Source organism: Arachis ipaensis, chromosome B06 (assembly GCF_000816755.2).
Source record: "Arachis ipaensis cultivar K30076 chromosome B06, Araip1.1, whole genome shotgun sequence".
Taxonomy (NCBI): domain Eukaryota; kingdom Viridiplantae; phylum Streptophyta; class Magnoliopsida; order Fabales; family Fabaceae; genus Arachis; species Arachis ipaensis.
This window is the reverse complement of record NC_029790.2, coordinates 85,690,763-85,701,158: the sequence shown is the minus strand read 5'-3', so window position 1 is coordinate 85,701,158 and position 10,396 is coordinate 85,690,763. Positions and strand designations below refer to the sequence as shown.

Genomic DNA, 10,396 nt, shown 5'->3' with positions numbered 1-10,396 from the left:
CCAGTTATGTGTCTGTGGCATTTATGTATCCGGTGGTAATACTGGAAAACAAAATGCTTTGGGTCACGGCCAAGACTCATAAAGTAGTTGTGTTCAAGAATCAACATACTTAACTAGGAGAATCAATAACACTATCTGGATTCTGAGTTCCTATAGAAGCCAATCATTATGAACTTCAAAAGGATAAAGTGAGATGCCAAAACTGTTCAGAAGCAAAAAGCTAAAAGTCCCGCTCATCTAATTAATACTGATCTTCATAGATGTTTTTGGAATTCATTGTATATTCTATTCTTTTTATCCTATTTGATTTTCAGTTGCTTGGGGACAAGCAACAATTTAAGTTTGGTGTTGTGATGAGCGGATAATTTATACGCTTTTTGGCATTGTTGTTTTTAGTATGTTTTAGTTAGTTTTTATTATATTTTTATTAGTTTTTAAATAAAATCACATTTCTGGATTTTACTATGAGTTTGTGTGTTTTTCTGTGATTCAGGTATTTTCTGGCTGAAATTGAAGGACCTGAGCAAAAATCTGATTCAGAGGCTGAAAAAGGACTGCAGATGCTGTTGGATTCTGACCTCTCTACACTCGAAGTGAATTTTCTTGAGCTACAGAAAACCAATTGGCACACTCTCAATTGCGTTGGAAAGTAGACATCCTGGGCTTTCCAGCAATATATAATAGTCCATACTTTTCTCAAGATTTGATGGCCCAAACCGGCGTTCTAAGTCAGCATTGAAATTCTGGCGTCAAAACGCCAGAACTGGCATAAAAGCTGGAGTTAAATGCCCAAACTGGCACAAAAGCTGGCGTTTAACTCCAAGAAAAGTCTCTACACATGGAAGCTTCAATGCTCAGCCCAAGCACACACCAAGTAGGCCTGAAAGAAGATTTCTGCATTAATTACCTATTTCTGTAACCCTAGGCTACTAGTTTTCTATAAATAGGACCTTTTGCTATTGTATTTAGATACACTTTTCATATACTTTGATAGACCTTTTCACATTTGGGGGCTGGTCATTCGGCCATGCCTGGACCTCTTGTGGTATTCCGAGTAGGATCTGGGAAGGGATGACTGTGACGAGCTTCAAACTCGCGATTGTTGGGCGTGTGACAGACGCAAAAGGATCAATGGATCCTATTCCAACATGATCGAGAACCGACAGATGATTAGCCGTGTGGTGACAGTGCATTTGGAACATTTTCACTGAGAGGACGGGAAGTAGCCATTGACAACGGTGATGCCCAACATAAAGCTTGCCATGGAAGGGAGTATGAATGATTGGATGAAGGCAATAGGAAAGCAGAGGTTCAAGAGGAACAAAGCATCTTCATACACTTATCTGAAATTCCTACCAATGAATTACATAAGTATCTCTATTTTTATTCTATTTTATGTTTATCTTTTAATTATCAATCCTCCATAACCATTTGAATCTGCCTGACTGAGATTTACAAGATGACCATAGCTTGCTTCAAGCCGACAGTCTCCGTGGGATCGACCCTTACTCACGTAAGGTATTACTTGGACGACCCAGTGCACTTGCTGGTTAGTTGTGCGGAATTGTGACAAAGTGTGATTCACGTTTGAGAGCTCCAAGTCTTTGGCACCATTATTGATGATCACAATTTCGTGCACCAGTACCTCAATCCTCAACTTGATAATTCTTTGGGTAGGGTAGAATTTTTCCAAGAGCTTATTCACCACTTCTTCCCAAGTTGTCAAACTCTCCTTCGAAAAGGATTCGAGCCACTTGGATGCTTTGTCCTTAAGAGAGAAGGGGAGCAAGATCAGTCTATAAGTGTCAAGTGCTGGAAGAAATAAAGAAAAATAAGGAACTGAAATTAAAGTGATTAACAAAATAAAGAAAATGCTTAATCTAAGTACCCATCTACTGAATCATTGTCAATTCAGAATCAATCCCCGGCAACGGCGACATAAACTTGACGATGGAAATTGATGTATCACTACAAAAATTCCTTCGGCAAGTATACCGAATTATCGCCAAGTAAAAACTCACTAAGAGTGAGGTCGATCCCACGAGGATTGATTGATTGAACAACTTTAGTTACAGGGTAATTTAGTTAAGCTAATCAAGAATAAGTGTTGAGTGCAGAAAATTAAATGACAGAATTGTAAGGGACTTGAAGATAAAGAATGCAGTAAAGTGTTGGAATGTAAAGAGCATAAAGGTAAATTGCTATAATGTAAATGACAGAAATATAAATGACTGAATTGTAAAGGGCGAATGGGTTGATTGACAGAATTTAAATAAAGCTATAAAGAATAGGGAAGATAAGAATGGGGAAAATTCATTGGAATTAGGAGATGTTGCTTTCTTTGGATTAATTTCAGATCATCTCTTCTTCAATCATGCAACTTATTGACCTCTTGGCAATCATGATTGATTGAATCCCAATTCTTTGGTAATTCAATCTCTCAAATCTTGATAATCAGCCAATTCCTTGTTCTAACTGCTCATGAAGAGAGATAAGCTTGGTCCCTGATTTTACCACACTTCCTTATAGATCCAAGTAGTGGGCAGATTTAATGTCACCATATCCAATCCCAAAATCCAGATCTACTCAATGTGAGAAGGGATTTCAAGCATGATTTTATGTTTCCTCTTCCAAGGGTCCCATGAAACCCAAATTGCATCCAACCTCTTTTCCAAGATGATTGGAAGCTAAACATGAAGAACGAAATTCTTTCTAGCAAATCAAAGAGAGATGAAGAGAAAAAGAAATTTACTATCATTAATCCGTCAAGTACAACAGAGCTCCCTCTCCCAATAAGAGGGAGTTTAGCTACTCATAGCTTGAAGAAAGTACAAGAGATGGAAGAAGATAAAAGTAAAGTAAAAAGTGACGTAAAAGTTCCAAGTCCCTTTTCAGCACTCTTCAAGGGGTATTTATACCACTCCTATTACTAGAACTTAAGAAATTACAAAAAAGAAAAGAGGATTACAATTGAAATTAAAAGGGAATAACCATTCATTGGTAGCATGTGAGTGGCATGTGAGCGGCGTGCCACGCCCAAGGTGAAGGTAGGCTTGGCGTGTCACGGCCAGGTCCCAAATAGCACGCCCATGATGGTGATTGGCTTGACGTGCCACGCTCAAAACTCAAGTGGCACGCCCCATGATGCAGTCTTCCATCCTCTTCTCTGGCAATTTGAATTGGCGTGCCACGCTCAGATCTGGCGTGCCACGCCTTCATTAAAATCTTCAATCTTCTTCTCTGGAGGGTTGACTTGGCGTGCCACGCCCTTGTTGATGCACAAATGTTCCTTTCTGGTCTAGTGAGTTGGCATGCCATGCCCATGACTGGCGTGCCACGCCCAAAATAACAAGTCGCACGCCCATTGATGGTTGGCTTGCCGTGCCACGCCTAGAGTCTCAAGTGGCACGCCCTCGATGAAGTCTTGACCCTTCTCTTCTGGGCAATTGGCCTGGCGTGCCACGCCCAGGTCTAGCGCGCCACGCCCTTGTTGGAATCTTCATTCTCCCTCTCTGGTTAAGTGAACTGGCGTGCAACGCCTAGGACTCAAGTGGCACGCCCATGATGATGGTTTGGACTCACAAGCTTGGCGTGCCACACCCATATTACCAAGTGGCACACCCATTGATGCTGCTCCTTCCCTTCTCCTCTGGACAATTGTACTGGCGTGCCACGCCCTAGATGAGCTTTAGAGTTCCTTCTTCTGGAAAAGGTGACTGGCGTGCCACGCCTGGCCTTGGCGTGCCATACCCATTGTACTTCTTCCAAATACTTTTCTGGTCAGAATGCCTGGTGTGTTGATGAGCAGATAATTTATACCCTTTTTGGCAATTTTTTACATAGCTTTTAGTATGTTTTAATTACTTTTTATCATATTTTTATTATTTTTTATTCAAAAATTATATCACTGGACTTTACTATGATTTTGTGTATTTTTCTGTAATTTCAGGTATTTTCTGGCTGAAATTGAGGGACCTGAGCAAAAATCTGATCCAGAGGCTGAGAAAGGACTGTAGATGCTGTTGGATTCTGAACCTCCTATACTCGAAGTGGATTTTCTGGAGCTACAGAAGCCCAATTGGCATGCTCTTAATTGCGTTGGAAAGTATACATCTTGGGCTTTTCAGCAATATATAATAGTCTATATGTTGCCCGAGATTTGATGGCCCAAACTGGCGTTAAAAGCCAGCCTAAAACTTTCTTGCGTAAAACGCCAGAACTGGCATAATTCTTGGTGTTAAACGCCCATTCTAGCACCTAGGGTGGCGTTTAACTCCAACTTTGGGAATATGCACGTGAAAACTTGAAAGCTCAGCCCAGACACACACTAAGTGGGTCCCGGAAGTGGATTTCTGCACTATCTGCACTTAGTTACTCATTTTCTGTAAACCTAAGTTACTAGTCTAGTATAAAAACTACTTTGAGAGATTCATTTTGTACCTTATGACCTTTTACACTTCATATTGTATCTTCTACGGCATGAGTCTCTAAACCCCATAGGTGGGGGTGAGGAGCTCTGCTGTGTTTCAATGGATTAATGCAATAACTACTGTTTTCTATTCAATCACGCTTGATTCTATTCTAAGATACTCACTTGTACTTCAATCTAGAGAATGATATGATCTGTGACACTCATCATTATTCTCAATTCTATGAATGCGTTCCTGACAATCACTTTCGCTCTATTTGAGCTCAACGTAGTCATTGAGCAACAGCTTGAGTGCGTATCTCTTAGGTTTCTAATTCATGGACCGAGTCCGGAGGTTAGAACCTTCGTGGTATAGGCTAGAGCTAATTGGCAGCATTCTTGGGATCCAGAAAGTCTAAACCTTGTCTGTGGTATTCCGAGTAGGATCTGGGAATGATAAAAGAAAAACAATTATTGTGATGAAAGAAGAATAAAAGGATAAAAGAACAAGAGAGAATTAGGATTAGGGGTGGATGATTTGAAATCAGGCACTGAGGGGTTTAATTTGGGCGTCGCATGCGACGCGTATGCGTAAGGCATGCGTCCGCGTGGATCGCACTAATTTCAAGCGACGCGTATGCGTTGAGGACGCGTACGCGTGGACGGCCAGGATGGGAAAATGACGCGCACGCGTCAAGGATGCGTCCGCGTGGTGGGGCTTGTACGCCCAGCACAGTTCCAGCCCCATACCATCATAACTCTCTGGCCAAACACCTTTTACGCCGACTTTACTCATCCATGCGTGCGCGTGCTTGACGCGTACGCGTGGAGTGCCAAAATCGCAAATTACACGCACGCGTCATGGACGCGTACGCGGGAACATGTTTGTGCGCAAGGCACACTTCCTGCACCACTCCCGTGCAACTCTCTGTTCACTTTTATTTTTCACGCACACTCATATGACGCGTACGCGTCAGCGACGCTTGCGCGTCGTGTGCTCATTTTTTTTTTTTTTTGTCGCCTGAAGTGTTCGATTCCTGTTATAAAATAGCTGCATGATCAAAAAAATAGTAAAAACTCAATAAAAATCAAACAAGTAAGAAAACTACTACTACGAAAAATAACTAATGATACGAAATTATCGGGTTGCCTCCTAACAACCGCTTCTTTAATGTCACTAGCTTGACACTTGATTGTTAAATTTTCTTCCTCTTCTTCCAGTTGGTTAAAAGAAATGTCTCCAAGGGGGCGAGGTGAAAATTAGTGCCCCCTGATATAATTTCCTCCGAACAAGCCTTATTTTATTGTGATTAACTTGATCCACCTTGCTTGTTGGTGTAGAGGTTGGATTGTTTTTTTCTGACCTTCTCTTTTTCATGGATATTTTCTTCTATTTCTTGGTCACAATCTCCTTTTCAGTGCTTTCCTTAGTTTCCTTCACTTCTTTGATTTCAAAATTTAGGTGTTGTGTGATGGTTAGAGTGTACCCTTCATCAAGAACTTCTTGAATTGGTGGTTCAATAAACTCACTATCTATGCCAGTCTCTACTTCATTGGAGTGTAGATTCCCATCATTGTTTTCATCCCTTACAACCTCCTTTGTTTGTGCATCTTCCTCCTTTGTTTTTGCATCTTCCTCTTCTTCCATGTGTGAGGTTGGAAAGTTCTCTAATTTATTGGAGTATAAACTCCTTTGATTGATTTCCTCACTTTCTTCTATTGAATCTTGCATTATGTCTCTTGGGAAGGAATTTGCTTGTTCCTCTTCCTGGAACTTGATAATCGACTGCACATGTTTCTCTACATTTTTGACACTCATCTTTATGTCATGTATGAATTCTTTCATGAGAAGCTCAATATCTGATGGTACTTGAGATGAATAAGGAGATGGTGGCCCTTGATATGAATAAGAAGGAGATGATGATTCTTGATAAGAGTAAAAAGATGATGGTTCTTGGTATGAATAGGGAGATAGTGACTCTTGATATGGGTAGAAAGATGATGGTTCTTGATATGGGTAGAGATGTGGTGGTTCTTGGTATGAATATGGAGGTGGTGGCTCTTGAGATGAATATGGAGATGGTGGTTCTTGATAGTTGGAACATGGAGCACTGAAGTTTCTTTGGTTTTGACTTTGCCAACCAAAATTTGGGTAGTTTCCCCATTCATAATAATATGAATCACTCCTTGGGTGTGAGTAGTAACCCAGGTGATCTCTCTCCATTATTTTTCTTAGCACAAAACACCAAAAAGAATTAAATGCATTATGTGGTAAACAGGAAAGCAAAGAAGAAAGAATAGAATTTTTTTTTGAAAATATTAAAGCAAAATTTAAATAAAAAATAAAATAAGACTAACTAGAAAACACCAAACTTAATTTCATGAATTAAAAAAAATATTAGTGCTATATATATATATATATATATTTTTTTAAAATACTAAAGTAAAAATAAAAAAAAAGTAAAACTAAAACGCCTAATCTAAGCAATCAAATAACTAATAGTTGTTAATCACTATCAATCCCCGGCAACAGCGCCAAAAACTTGGTGCGGAATTTATAGTCCACAAACTAACCGAGAAGTGCACCGAGTCGTACCAAGTAATACCTCAGGTGAGTGAGGGTCGATCCCACGAGGATTGAAGGACTAAGCAACAATGGTTAAATGATTTACTTAGTTAGGCAAACAGAAAATAGTGTTTGAGTGTTCAAAAGACATTAAACAATAGACAGAATATTAAAGGCAGGCAAGTAAATAAGTTGGGAATAAAGTATGGAGAAACAGTTAAGGCTTCAGAGTTATCTATTTTCTGGATTGAATTTTCTTATTAATTATTTTAATCATGCAAGATTTAATTCATGGCAAACTATATGTGACTAGACCCTAATTCCTTAGACCTTTCTAGTCTCCTCTAAAATTCATCGACCGCCAATTCCTTGGTCAATTAATTCCAATTAGAAGGTAAAGCTTAATTCTAGTTTATATGCCACAAAAATCCTAATTACCCAAATATAAGAGGATTATATGTCACGTATCCCGTTAAATTCAGATAAACTAGAAATTTAGGAGAATATATTTTCAAGCTGTTGTTCAAGTAAAAAGCTTTTCCAAGTTATACAAGAACTCAACTAGAAAGAGGGTCATACTTCCGTTCCACCCAAATTCATAAAATAAAGAACGAAAATAATTCTTGAAATATAAATCAAAATATGAATTAAAATAGAAAATAATAGAATCAATCCATACAATAGACAGAGCTCCTAACCTTAACAGTGGAGGTTTAGTTGCTCATGGTTCAGAGAGAAAATAAGGATTGTCCATTGGGCTGAGCTCGAATAAAAAGTTAATTAATGTTCCATTTTTATATCTAATCCTAATAAATTTAAAATCTATCTTCTAAAACTAAAATAATATCTTTTTCTATTTTAAAATAAAAAAAAATAAAGTTTTAAATCATAATTAATAGGAATCAGCGTTTTCTACACTTCGCGCTTGTCACGCGTACTCGTCATTCACGCGTACGCGTCGATAGTCTTCTTCGCGTGTCACGCGTACGCGTCAGGTATGCGCACGCATCACTGAGCAAATTCGCTTTTCACGCGTACGCGTCGCCATGGAAAGCTCCAAATCACGCGCACGCGTCAGGTACGTGCACGCGTCGCTCGTCGCTGTCATCTCCTTTAATTCTTGTGCTGCAGAAACTCCATCAAATCCAACCGAATGCTACCTAAAATAAACAGAATTGCAGAATACTCAAATTAGCATCCATAGTGGCTAAAAGATAATTAATTTCTGATTAAACTCAACAAATTAAATGCAAATTCACTAGGAAAAGATAGGAAAGATGCTCACGCATCATAACTCTTCAAATGCCTCTTCTGGAGCTTATAGCTGGCGTGCCACGCCCAGTAGTAGCGTGCCATGCCCAGTCAAAAATCCTGGTGTTTGCTTGATGTGGCACGCCCTACACACACGCCCAGCACCTTTGCTTACTTTCTTCCTCTTTTGTTACTCTTTTCACCTAAAATCCAAGCAAGAACTCATTTCAAAGCAGAGTCTCAAAAACTTATGATATAGTTCTTAACAATGCATCAAATAAATGAGAATTCATCACTTCTATGGCCCTTTTAGACGAGAAAAAGAGGTAGATGATGCAAGTCATCTTCAGTACATCAAAATTAAACTCTATTTTAATTGTCAAATGAGTAATATAACATAGATAGGGTGGGAAGATTAAAATGGGAAGATAAGCTTACACCTTCTAGACACAATGCGAAAAGAAAATTGTTAGTGAGCCAGAATGTTTTATTAAAATATAACAATTAATAAGTCAGTAAGAAGGTGTTGTCTCTGGTAGCATCTCCATTTTGGTGGCTAAGCTGGTTAAGGAAGATCAACTAATCTAGAGCTGTCATGTGGCATGTTTGTCACAAAATGGAAGTAGGCTTTGACATGATTGACTATGGTAAATTGGTTAATAAATAAAGATAACATTGTTTTGATCATTAATTAAGATTAATTAAGCATGTGAGTTAATCTTTTGCGGTTATGGCTGGGAACCATGCTCATCGACAAAGGGTGGTTATTACGGTTGCAACACCATACGGAGGCGCAATTGGGTTTCAAATGAGGATCATTGCAAGCAATTGAGGAACCAAAATAATCAAGCATTGTTTTTGCATAAGAAAAGTGGCAGCCCTCCTAACAATCTACCTAAAATTATATTTTTGATATTTTGGTTTATTTTTTCTTGAAAAGAGAAACTTAAATTGTATCTTAAAATTTCTTTCCTACCGTACGAATTGGGCACGATAGTTGCTTCTTCGACAGTGAAATTCGAATAGAAAGTTTATGATTGTTAGTTTGATGGAACTCGAGTGTAGGACACTGAAAGCATGAGGATCAAAGAAGGTGATGGTTGGGATGTCACGAATGGTGGTATGATGGGAGAAGATGATGGAGAGTAGAAATCAGCGAATGATGAAGAATTAAATGGCGCCATTTGGGGCTTCATAGGTAGAATCATTTCGGGTCAGATCTCCTTGGTTTGGGGTAGGTCGGTCCTAGATCCTGGCAAAAAAAAAAGGAAAAATCATTCATGAAAGAGCTTTAATGGCAATTACAGACTGTAAATTTGCATCCCTCCACATCAGGAATGTCTACTCGCTAAGTGTCTCTTCGGATCTCCTTCGATCAACCTAGAATTTCCAGTTGATTGGAAGCAGTCCAACGGCAGTCTTCTTTCTGGCGGCTTATGCTGTCTTCTCTCACCGGATTTGCAACAACAACCCTTGCGATTGGGAGTGCCTTTGTCATTGATGGGTCACAATTATTAATATTAAGGGGGTAGCATTGTGATAAATAGGCCTTTTATTACTGTGCTTAACATTGAACACACTCTTGCTCAATAACAACTTTACACTATTCCATGGAGAATTGCCTATGCTATGTGTAACGACATCATTTATGGGTTAAACCATGGCCACGATTAGCCACCACCAACCGTGCCACCAGAGATGCTCTCCCTTTCTTTCTCTCTTCAACTCCTCTATGTGTGGGTGTGTGTGTGTTTGTGTAGAGTGTGTTTGTGTGTTACGAGGGTGAGGGAGAATGAGGAATAACGGCGGCTGTTTGAGTAAAAGGGGGTAAGGGAGTGAGTGTTAAAATGAAACTAGGGTTATGGTTTGGTTAGTTTAGGTAATTTCAATAAAATTAGGAATAACGAGTAATTGAAGACCAATTTTAAACCAACGCTAATATTTATAAAAAATTATTTAATTATCAATTTACAAATTATTTTCAAATAAATACTCTAATTCAATAATTAGAGATAATCAAATTAATTTCCTTTAAAATCATAAAATAAAGTTAAAAATATAATTATTCAAATTAAAGCATATAAAATTTTTTATTATTAAAGCTTCTAAATCAATAATAAAAAAGTACTCAATTAATATAAAAATTTCTAAAAATATATTTTTAAATAAAT

General features: G+C 38.6%; 1 long non-coding RNA gene across 1 annotated transcript; it reads right to left on the bottom strand.

Moving 5' to 3' along the window:
- LOC110263381 lies at positions 8,069 to 10,072 on the bottom strand. Its single transcript, XR_002348915.1, has 3 exons — positions 9,202 to 10,072; positions 8,260 to 8,428; positions 8,069 to 8,134 (listed from the first exon to the last, which is right to left on the bottom strand). It is a non-coding gene; the product is annotated as an uncharacterized LOC110263381 (long non-coding RNA).